General features: G+C 37.5%; 1 long non-coding RNA gene across 1 annotated transcript in view; it reads left to right on the top strand.

Annotated features, from left to right (window-relative positions):
* The first annotated feature begins 1,142 nt into the window (after positions 1 to 1,142).
* Positions 1,143 to 10,277, top strand: part of LOC116080666 — a 51,594-nt gene continuing 42,459 nt past the window's right edge. Inside the window, exon 1 of the long non-coding RNA XR_004114524.1 lies at positions 1,143 to 1,184. This is a non-coding gene — a long non-coding RNA (uncharacterized LOC116080666). The remainder of the gene's footprint in view (positions 1,185 to 10,277) is intronic.

The raw sequence follows: 10,277 nt of genomic DNA, 5'->3' as shown, positions 1-10,277 counted from the left end.
GGGTCCATACTCCTCGGAAGACATCTTGAGATGAAATACCCCCAAATTTTACTCTCTAGAGAACTTGACCAGCTTCATTTTCTCCATCAGTTAAACAATTAAAATGTTTAGAAAATTCTCTGACACAGCAGGTAGCAATAGGCAACAAACTACTAAAAAGGAAGGTGCTTAGACAGTCCTCCAGGGTCAGAGAAAGACTTTCTGCAGGGTAAAGGGAAGGCTGAAAACAGAAATCTACTCGTCCTTTGCAGGACTGGGGTTTTAAGAGGTTTCGGTTGATTGGGGAAGATCCCCTATTTATAATTTTGGGTTTATTGGTTTAATTAAAGAGAGGGAAGCTGATAAGCACCCAGATTCAGGTAAAAATTTTCAGTCCTAGCCTTTAATATACCTGAGCATCCTGTACTGGTCAGACAGAAGGAGGAAGGGGGGCTGTTCCGGAGTAGAGCTCCAACAGGCCTTTGTCTCTTATTATCAGGGGAAGAAGGAACCAGAAGTTTGCCATCTTTCTTATTTATCTATCACTAATTTCCTACTTTTAGGGATCTGTCTTATCTCCCAATTCCTCAGTTAAGTGTAAGTAAATAATTCTCCCTTTTATTGAAAATAGATTTTTTTTCTCATTCAATATATCCTGATTACAGTTTCCCCTCTACTCCTATCTCTCACCTCCCTCTCCTCTGGATTCACTCCCTTTCTGTACCATTAGAAAAGGACAGGCTTCTCAGATATAACAACAAAACATATCAAGGTAAACAAAATAAATAAGAAATCATCACATCCAAGTTGAATAAAGCAAACTAACAGAAGGAAATGTACCCTAAGAGAAGACGCAACAAGGAGAAACTCACTCATTCACATACTAACGTGAAAAATAACATATAGTCAGAGGACATGGTGCTGACCTATATGGACCTTGTATTTGGTGCTTCAGTCTCTGTAAGTTCATATGAGCTTTGCCCAGGTATATTTAGAGGGCCTTGTTCTACTGGTGTCCTCTTCCCCTCTGGCTCTTACATCCTTTTCACTTTATCTTCTGCAGAGTTCCATGAACTCTGAGGGGGTTACTTAATAGATACATTCCATTTAGAGCTGTGTGTTCCAAGGAATGTGGAATGTCTGGTGGTGGGTCTTTGTATTTGTTCCCACCTGCTAGAGGAGGAAATTTTTCGGTTGATGATTGAGTAATGGACTGATCTATGAGTATAGTAGAATATCATGGGGGAAGGGGTCATTTTAACACTATTTTAAATTTTTTAAATTTATTATTATTATTATTATTATTATTATTATTATTGTTATTAAATCTTTTAACAGTTCAGTTATTATTCCCCTCCTCGGTTACCCTCTGACTGTTCCTTATCCCATTTCTCCTCCACCATCTCCAATAAGATATTCCCACACCCTGAACCCACTCCACCAAACCTCCCCACTCAACCAAACCTCACCACTCCATCAAACCTCCCCACTCCCTGGGGCCTCAAGTCTCTCCAGGGTTAGATGCATCTTCTCTCACTCAGGCTGGACCAGGCAGTCCTCTGTTGTATACGTGTTGGGAGCTTCAGACCAGCCAGTGTATGCTGCCTGGTTGGTGTCTCAGTGTCTGAGAGATCTTAGGGGTTCAGGATAGTGGAGACTGCTGGTCTTTCTATGGAGTTGCCCTTCTCCTCAGCATCTTCCAGTTTTTCTCTATTTCAACCACAGGGGTCCCTAGCTTCTGTTCATTGGTTGTGTGTATCTGCGTCTGACTCTTTCAGTTGCTTGTTGGACCTCTCAGAGGACAGCCATGCTAGGCTTCTGTCTATAAGCATGCCATAGCATCAGTAATAGTGTCAGGCCTTGGAGCCTCCCCTTGATCTGGATCCTAAGCTGGTCACTGAACTTCCTTTCCCTAAGTCTCTTCTTCAGTTTTATCCCTGAAGTTCTTTTAGACAGGAGTAATTCTGAGTCAGAGTTTTTGACTGTGGTATGGTAACTCTGCTTAATGCCCTGTCTTTCCACTGGAGATGGAATCTGCAAATTCCCTCTCCCCACTATAGGACAGTTCTCTAAGATCCCTCCCTTTGAATCCTCACCTAAAGACTAGTAAGTAGTATTTGGTTTTACCCTACATCTCTAGGCTATCTAGTCTCTGATTGGTCATTATCCAAGCATTATGAAGCATTGGATCCATCTCATGGGGTGGGCCTTAAGTCAAATCAGATATTGTTTGGTTACTCCCACAAGCTTTGTGCCACTAATGCATTAGCACATTTTTCAGTCAGGACAAGATTGTACGTAAAAAGTTTTGTGTCTGGGTTGGTGTTGATATTTCTCTTTTGATAGCCTTAAGAGTACCTTCCCATACCAAAGGCACTAGAACATAGTAGTGAAGACTCTGTGTAGGTACCAGCTTGACCTAGTGTGGGGGTATTTTCTCTAGCAATGGAGGCCTGCTGTCAGTTTCCAGAGAGCAACCTATTATCTTGGCAATACCCTGGGTGTTTGGGGATTTCCATGGTCAATCATACAATTAGATGTAATCAAGTCTTACTACTCAAAGTTTCATTTAGTGACAAGAGATGGCCAGCTCTTTTTATTTGGAGATTTCATTAGTATCTCAGATCTTCTTACAGTTTAGGGAGTTGCCACAGTACTAGATTCCACACTGCCCCTCAAATACCCCTCAGCTCCTTCTCCCTGCCTACTTGATCCCCCATTTCCATCACCCATGCTCCCAGTCCACCAATGAAATCTATTATATTTCCCCAGCCCAAGGATGTTCATATTCTCCCTTCCCAAGTCTCTTTCTTTGTAACTAACCTCTCTGTGTCTACAATTTGTAGCTTGGTTGTCATTTATTAAACAGCTAACATCCACATACAAGCAAATACTCTCTTTATCTTTCTGGGTATGGGTGACCTCAAATTTTTTCTAGTTCCATTTGCCTATAAAATACATGATGTCATTTTTTTAAACAGCAGGATAATAGACCATTGTGTACATGTAATATATTTTCTTTATCCATTCTTTTGTTGAAAGATGTGTAGGTTGTTTCTAATTTCTGGCTATTTTGAATAAAGCAGTAATGAACATGGATGAACAAGTGTCCTTGAGGTAGTATGAAGTGTCCTTTAGGGTATATGCCAAAAAGTAATATAATTTTATCTTGAAGTAGATATTTCCATCTTTCTGAGGAACCGCCATACTGATTTCTATAGTAGCTGTACAAGTTTGCACTCCCATCAGCAATAAATAGGTGTTCCCCCTTGTTTTACATTCTTGCTGGCATGAGCTGTCACTTCTGTTGCCAAACTTATCCATTTTGACAGGTGTAAAATAGAATCTCAACATAGTTTTGATTTCCATTTTTCTGATGGCTAAGGATGTTGAACATTTTTACAAAGTAATTTCAGACATTTGAGTTTCTTTGATTGAGAATTCTCTGTCTAGATCTGTACTCCCATTTTTTAGTTGGATTATTTGGCTCTTGATATCTAGTTTCTTGTTACTTATGTATTTGGATATTAGTCTTCTATTGGCTGTGAAGTTGGTAAAACTCTTTTCCCATTCTGTGGGCTGCCACTTGTCCGAATGATGCCTTCCTTTGTCTTAAAGAAGCTTTGCTGTTTCATGATGTCCCATTTATTAATTGTTGATCTTTGTACCTGTATTAGCAGTGTTCTCTTTAGAAAGTCTTTTCTGTGCCAATGAGTTCAAGACAATTCCTGGCTTTCTCTTTTGTCAGGATGGATGTATCTGGTTGTATGTTGAGGCCTTCAATCCATTTAGAAGTGAGTTTTGTGCAGGATGATAAGTATGGATCTATTTGCATTTTTCTACACTCATCCTGTTTGACTAGAATCCTTTTTTGAAGATGTGAGTTTTTCAGTGTGCATTTCTGGATTCTTTATTTAAAAACAAACAAACAAACAAACAAACAAACAAACAGGTGTCCATAGGTGAAGATTTATGTCTTAAGTCTTCAATTTAAGTCCATTGGTCAATATGTATGTTTTTATGTTAATACCATGCTGTTCTTATTACTATATTTCAAGTTGTACTCTGTGGTACAACTTGAAATTGGGATTGGTGTTACCTTCAGCACTTCTTGGGTTGTTCAAGATGGTTTTAGCTATTCTGTTTTTATTTTTTCCATCTGAAGCTGAGAATTGTCCTTTCAAAATCTGTGAAGAATTGTGTTAGAAATTTGATGAGGATTGTACTACCTCTATAGATTGCTTTTGGTAGATGGCCATCTTTTTAGTATGTTAATCCTATAAATACATGAGCATGGGAGATCTTTATTCTTCAATTTCTTTCTTTAAAGACTTGAAGTTTTTATCATGTAGGTCATTCATTTGCATGGTTAGCATTACCCTATGATATTGTATATTATTTGAGGCTATTGTGAACGGGGTTTCCCTGGTTTCTTTCTCAGTTCATTTGACATTTGTATATAGGAGTGCTACTGAGTTTTGTGAGTTATTTTTGTATCTAGCTACTTTGCTGAAAGTGTTTATCAACTGTAGGAGTTTCTTAGTGGAGTGTTTAGGGTCAGTTGTGTATACCATCACATCATCTGCCACTAATACTTTGTCTTCTTCCTTTCTACTTTGTATCCTATTGGTTTCCTTCAGTTGCCCTATTGCTATAGCTAAGAGTTCAAGTACTATACTGACTTGTACCTAATTTTAGTAAACTTGCTTTTAGTTTCTTGCTATTTAATTTGATGTTGGCTAGGGACTTGCTGTAAACTGCTTTTATTATGTTGAGGTTTGCTGCTTGTATCCCTGATCTCTCTAGAATTTTTTACCATGAAGGAGTGTTGGACTTTTGTCAAGGGATTTTTCTGTATATAATGATATGATCATGAGATTTTTGTCTTTTAGTTTCTAAAGTTACATTTGAAATGGTGAATTACATGTATCCATTTATATATGCTGAACCATCCCTCCATCTCTGGGATGAAACCTATTTGATCATGGTGGATGATTTTGATGTGTTCATGAATTCACTTTGAAAGTATTTTATTGAGAATTTTTGTACCTTTGTTCATAAAATTAATCTGTAATTCTATTTCTCTGTTGGGTATTTATGAGGTGAGGTAACTGTGGCCTTGTAAGATAAATTGGATAATGTTCCTTTTGTTTTTATTTTGTGAAATGATTTGAGGAATATTGGCGTTAACTCATCCTTTGAAAGTCTGGTAGAATTCTGAATTAAACCCACCTTACCTTGGGTTTCTTTTGGTTGGAAGATTTTTAGTAAATGCTATTCGGTCTCCTTGAGTTCATGAGTTTTCTGGTTTTGATTTTGTTGATCTACAGCTTTAATCTGTGGTGGTCTGATAGGATGCAGGGAGTTATTTTAATTTTGTTTGTTTCTTTGTTGAGACTTACTTTGTGTTCGAGTAATCAGTTTTGGAGAAAGATCCATAAGGCACAGAGAAGGTATACTCTTTTGTTTTTGGGTGAAGTGTTCTAAAAATATCTGTTATGTCCATTAGATTTATAATGCTTGCTACCTCCAGCATTTCTCTATTTAGTTTTTGTTTGGGTGACTGTATTTGGTAAGATTGGGATACTGAAGTCTACCACTATCAATGTATGAGGGTCAATATGGGATATAAGCTCTAATAGCATTTCTTTTACAAACTTGGGTGCCCTGGTGTTTGGGGCATAGATGTTAAGAATTGAAATGTCATAATGGTGGATTTATCCTTTGAAGAATATAGTGGCCTTCCCTTTCTTTTCTGATGATTTTTATTTGAATGCTATTTTGTTAGATATTAAAAATGCTACACCAGCTTGTTTGTTGGTAACATCATTTTCTCACTCTTTACGCTGAAATGAGGTAACACATCTCCTGATGATATGTGTTTCTTGGATGGAAAAGAATGAATCCTGTTTTCATATCCATTCATTTAGTCTATGTTTTTGTGTGTGTGTGAAAATGAATTCATTTTATTGAGAGACATGAATGACCAATTATTGTTGGCTACTATTGTTGTTGTTGGTGGTAGTGGCAGCAGTGGTGGTCATAATGTGTGTGTCTCTTCTTTTGATTTTGCTGGTGTAAGATTATTTACTTCCTATGTTTTCATGGTTGTAGTTAACCTCCTTATGTTGGAGTTTTCCTAGATAAATATTGGCTAAATTTGGCTTTTCTATGGGATATCTTATTTTCTTCATATATAGTGATTGAAGGCTTTCTGATTCTACTAGTCTGGGCTGTCCAGGCCCTTCTTGCTTTTGGAGTCTCCACTGAGAATTCAGGTGTAATTCTAATAGCTCTGCCTTTGTATGTTACTTTGTTATTTTATTTTGCAGTTTTTAATATCTTTTGTTCTGTACATTTAATGTTTTTATTATTATGTGCTGATGAGACTTTTCTTTTCTGATCCAATCTATTCAGTGTTCTGTATGATTCTTGCACCTTTATAGGCATCTCCTAGTTTAGATCAGGACTATTTTCTTCTATGATTTTGTTGAAGATATTTTCTGTGTCTTTGACCTGGATTTCTTCTCCTTCCTTTCTTCTCACTATTTCTACATTTGGTCTTTTCACAGAGTCTCAGATTTCCTGGATGTTTTGTTTCAGAAGTTTGTAGATCTCACATTTTCTTTAACTGATGTATCCATTTCTTCTACTGCATCTTCAATGCCTGACATTCTTTCTTCAATTTTTTTGTATTCTGTTTGTGAATCTTGCCTCTGTAGTTTCTTTTCAAGTTTTTACATTTTTCATTTCCAGAATTAGATCACTTTGGGCTTTATTTATTGATTTTATTTCCGTTATTTCCATTTTTGGGTTTAGAACAGTTTTATTCACTTCCTTACAATGTTTGTTTATGTTTTTCTGGACTTTTGAAAGTAATTTATTCATTCCCTCTGATTGTGCTTTCCTAATTTCTTTAACAAGATTTATTCATTTCTTCACTTATTTATTTTTTTTATTAGATATTTTCTTTATTTACATGTCATATGATATCATCTTTCCCAGGTTCCCCACCGGGAAAAAAAATAAAATTAAAGAAAAAACAAAACCAAAATAAACCCTGTTTCTTCCCCTCTCCCCCTGTTCACTAACCCACCTTCTCCCACTTCCTGGCCCTGGCATTCCCCTACACTGGAGTATAGAACCTTCACACGGCCAAGGGCCTCTCCTCCCATTGATGACCTATAAGGCCATCCTCTGCTACATATGCTGCTGGAGCCATTAGTCCTACCATGTGGACTTTTGGTTGGTGGTTTAGTTCCTGGGAGCTCTGAGGTTACTAGTTAGTTCATATTGTTATTCATCCTAAGGGGCTGCAAACTCTTCAGTTCCTTGGGTCCTTTCTCTAGCTCCTTCATTGGGGACCTTGTGATCAGTTCAATGGATGGCTGTGAGCCTCTAGCTCTGTATTAGTTGGGTACTGACAGAATCTCTCAGGAGACAGCTATATCAGGGTCCTGTCAGCCAGCACTTGCTGGCATCCACAATAGTGTCTGGATTTGATTATTGAATATGGGAAAGATTCCCAGGTGGAGCAGTCTCTGGATTGTCTTTCCTTCAGTCTCTGCTCCATAGTTTGTCTCTGCAACTCCTTCAATGGGTATTTTGTTCCCCCTTTTAAGAAGGAATGAAGTATCCACACTTTGGGCTTCCTTCTTCCTGAGTTTCCTCTGGTTTGTAGATAGTACTTTGAGCATTCCAATCTTCTGGGCTAATATCAACTTATCAGAAAGTGCATACCATATGTCTTCTTTTGTGATTGGGTTACCTCACTCAGGATGATATTCTCCAGATCCATCCATTTCCCTAAGAATTTCGTAAATTCATTGTTTTTAATAGCTGAGTAGCACTCCATTGTATAGATGTACCACATTTTCTGTATCCATTCCTCTGTTGAGGGACATCTGGGATGTTTCCAGTTTCTGCTATTATAAATAAGGCTGCTATGAACTTAGTGGAGCATGTGTCCTTATTACATGTTGGAACATCTTCTGGGTATATGCCCAGGAGTGGTAAAGCTGGGTCCTCTGGTAGAAATATGTCCAATTTCCTGAGGAACCACCAAGCTGACTTCTAGAGTGGTTGTACCAGCTTGCAATCCCACCAGCAATGAAGGAGTGTTCCTCTTTCTCCACAAACTCTCCAGCATCTGCTGCCACCTGAGTTTTTTATCCTAGCCACTCTGACTTGTGTGAGGTGGAATCTCAGGGTTGTTTTGATTTGCATTTCCCTGATGACTAAGGATGTTGAACATTTCTTTAGGTGCTTCTCAGCCATTCAGTATTTGTCAGTTGAGAATTCTCTGTTCAGTTCTGTACCCCATTTTTAATAAGGTTATTTGGTTCTCTGGAGTCTAACTTCTTGAGTTCTTTGTACATATTGGATATTAGCCCTCTATCAGATATAGGACTGGTAAAGATTTTGTCCTAATTTGTTGATTGCAGTTTTGTCCTATTGACAGTGTCTTTTGCCTTACAGAAGCTTTGCAATTTTATGAGGTCCCATTTGTCAATTCTTGATCTTAGAGCATTACGTCATTGGTGTTCTGTTCAGAAAATTTCCCCCTGTTCCCACATGCTGAAGGTTCTTCCCTGCTTTCTTTTCTTTTATTTTCAGTGTATCTGGTTTTATGTGAAGGTCCTTGATCCACTTGACTTGAGCTTTGTATAAGGAGATAGGAATGGATTGATTTGCATTCTTCTACATGCTACCTGTTGTTGAGCCAGCACCATATGTTGAAAATGCTGTCTTTTTTTTCCCACTGGATGGTATTAGCTCCTTTGTCAAAGATCAAGTGACCATAGGTGTGTGGGTTCATTTCTGGGTCTTCAGTTCTATTCCATTGATCTACCTGCCTGTCACTGTACCAATACTGTGCAGTTTTTATCACAATTGCTTTGTAGTACAGCTTAAGGTCCGGGATGGTGATTCCACCAGAGGTTCCATTATTGTTGAGAATAGTTTTAGTTATCCTGTTTTTTTTTTGTTGTTGTTTTTTTTTTTTTTTTTTGTTCCAGATGAATTTGCAAATTGTTCTTTCTAAGTCTGTGAAGAATTGAGTTGGAATTTTGATGGTGATTGCATTGAATCTGTAGATTGCTTTCTGCAAGATGACCATTTTTACTATATTAATCCTGCCAATTCACAAGCATGGGAGATCTTTCCATCTTCTGAGATCTTCTTCAATTTCCTTCTTCAGAGACTTGAAGTTCTTGTCAAACAGATCTTTTACTTGCTTAGTTAGAGTCACACCAAGCTATTTTATATGATTTGTGACTATTGTGAAGGGTCTTGTTTCCCTAATTTCTTTCTCAGCTTGTTTATCCTTTGTGTAGAGGAAGGCCAGTGATTTGCTTGAGTTAATTTTATATCCAGTTACTTTGCTGAAGTTGTTTATCAGGTTTAGACACTCTCTGTTGGAATTTTTGGGGTCACTTAAGTATACTATCATATCATCAGCAAATAGTGATAATTTGACTTCTTCCTTTCCAATTTGTATCCCTTTGATCTCCTTTTGTTGTCTAATTGCTCTGGCTAGGACTTCAAGTACAATAAGTAGGGAGAGAGTGGGCAGCCTTGTTTAGTCCCTGTTTTTAGGGGAATTGCTTCAAATTTCTTTCCATTACGTTTGATGTTGGCTACTGGTTTTCTTTATATTGCTTTTACTATGTTTCACTTATGAGCCTTGAATTCCTGATCTTTCCAAGACTTTTTTCATGAAGGTATGTTGGATTTTGTGAAATGCTTTCTCAGCAGCTAATGAGATGATTATATGGTTTTTTTCCTTTGAGTTTGTTTTTTATAGTGAATTACGTTGATGGATTTCTGTATATTGAACCATCCCTGCATCCCTGGGATGTAGCCTACCTGATCATGATGGATGATCATTTTGATTTGTTCTTGGATTCTGTTTGCAAGAATTTTGTTGAGTATTTTTGCATCGATATTCACAAGGGAAATTGGTCTGAAGTTATCTTTCTTTGTTAGATCTTTGGTATTAGTTCTTCTTTGAAGTGCTTATAAAAATCTGTACTAAACTCATCTGTTCCTGGGATTTTTTTTTGTTGGGAGACTATTAATGATTGTCTCTATTTCATTAGCAGATATGGGACTGCTTAGATCATTCATCTGATCTTGACTTAAATGTGGTACCTGATATCTGTCTAGGAAATTGTCCATTTCGTCCAGGTTTTCCTGTTTTGTTGAATATAGGCTTTTGTAGTAGGATCCCATGATTTTTTGGATTTCCTCAGTGTCTGTTGTTATGTCTCCCTTTTCATTTCTGATCTTGTTAATTA

This window comes from Mastomys coucha, unplaced genomic scaffold, assembly GCF_008632895.1.
Source record: "Mastomys coucha isolate ucsf_1 unplaced genomic scaffold, UCSF_Mcou_1 pScaffold6, whole genome shotgun sequence".
NCBI classification, from domain to species: Eukaryota; Metazoa; Chordata; class Mammalia; order Rodentia; family Muridae; genus Mastomys; species Mastomys coucha.
Note: the sequence above shows the minus strand (reverse complement) of the source record. Positions and strands in the feature narration are given on the sequence as shown.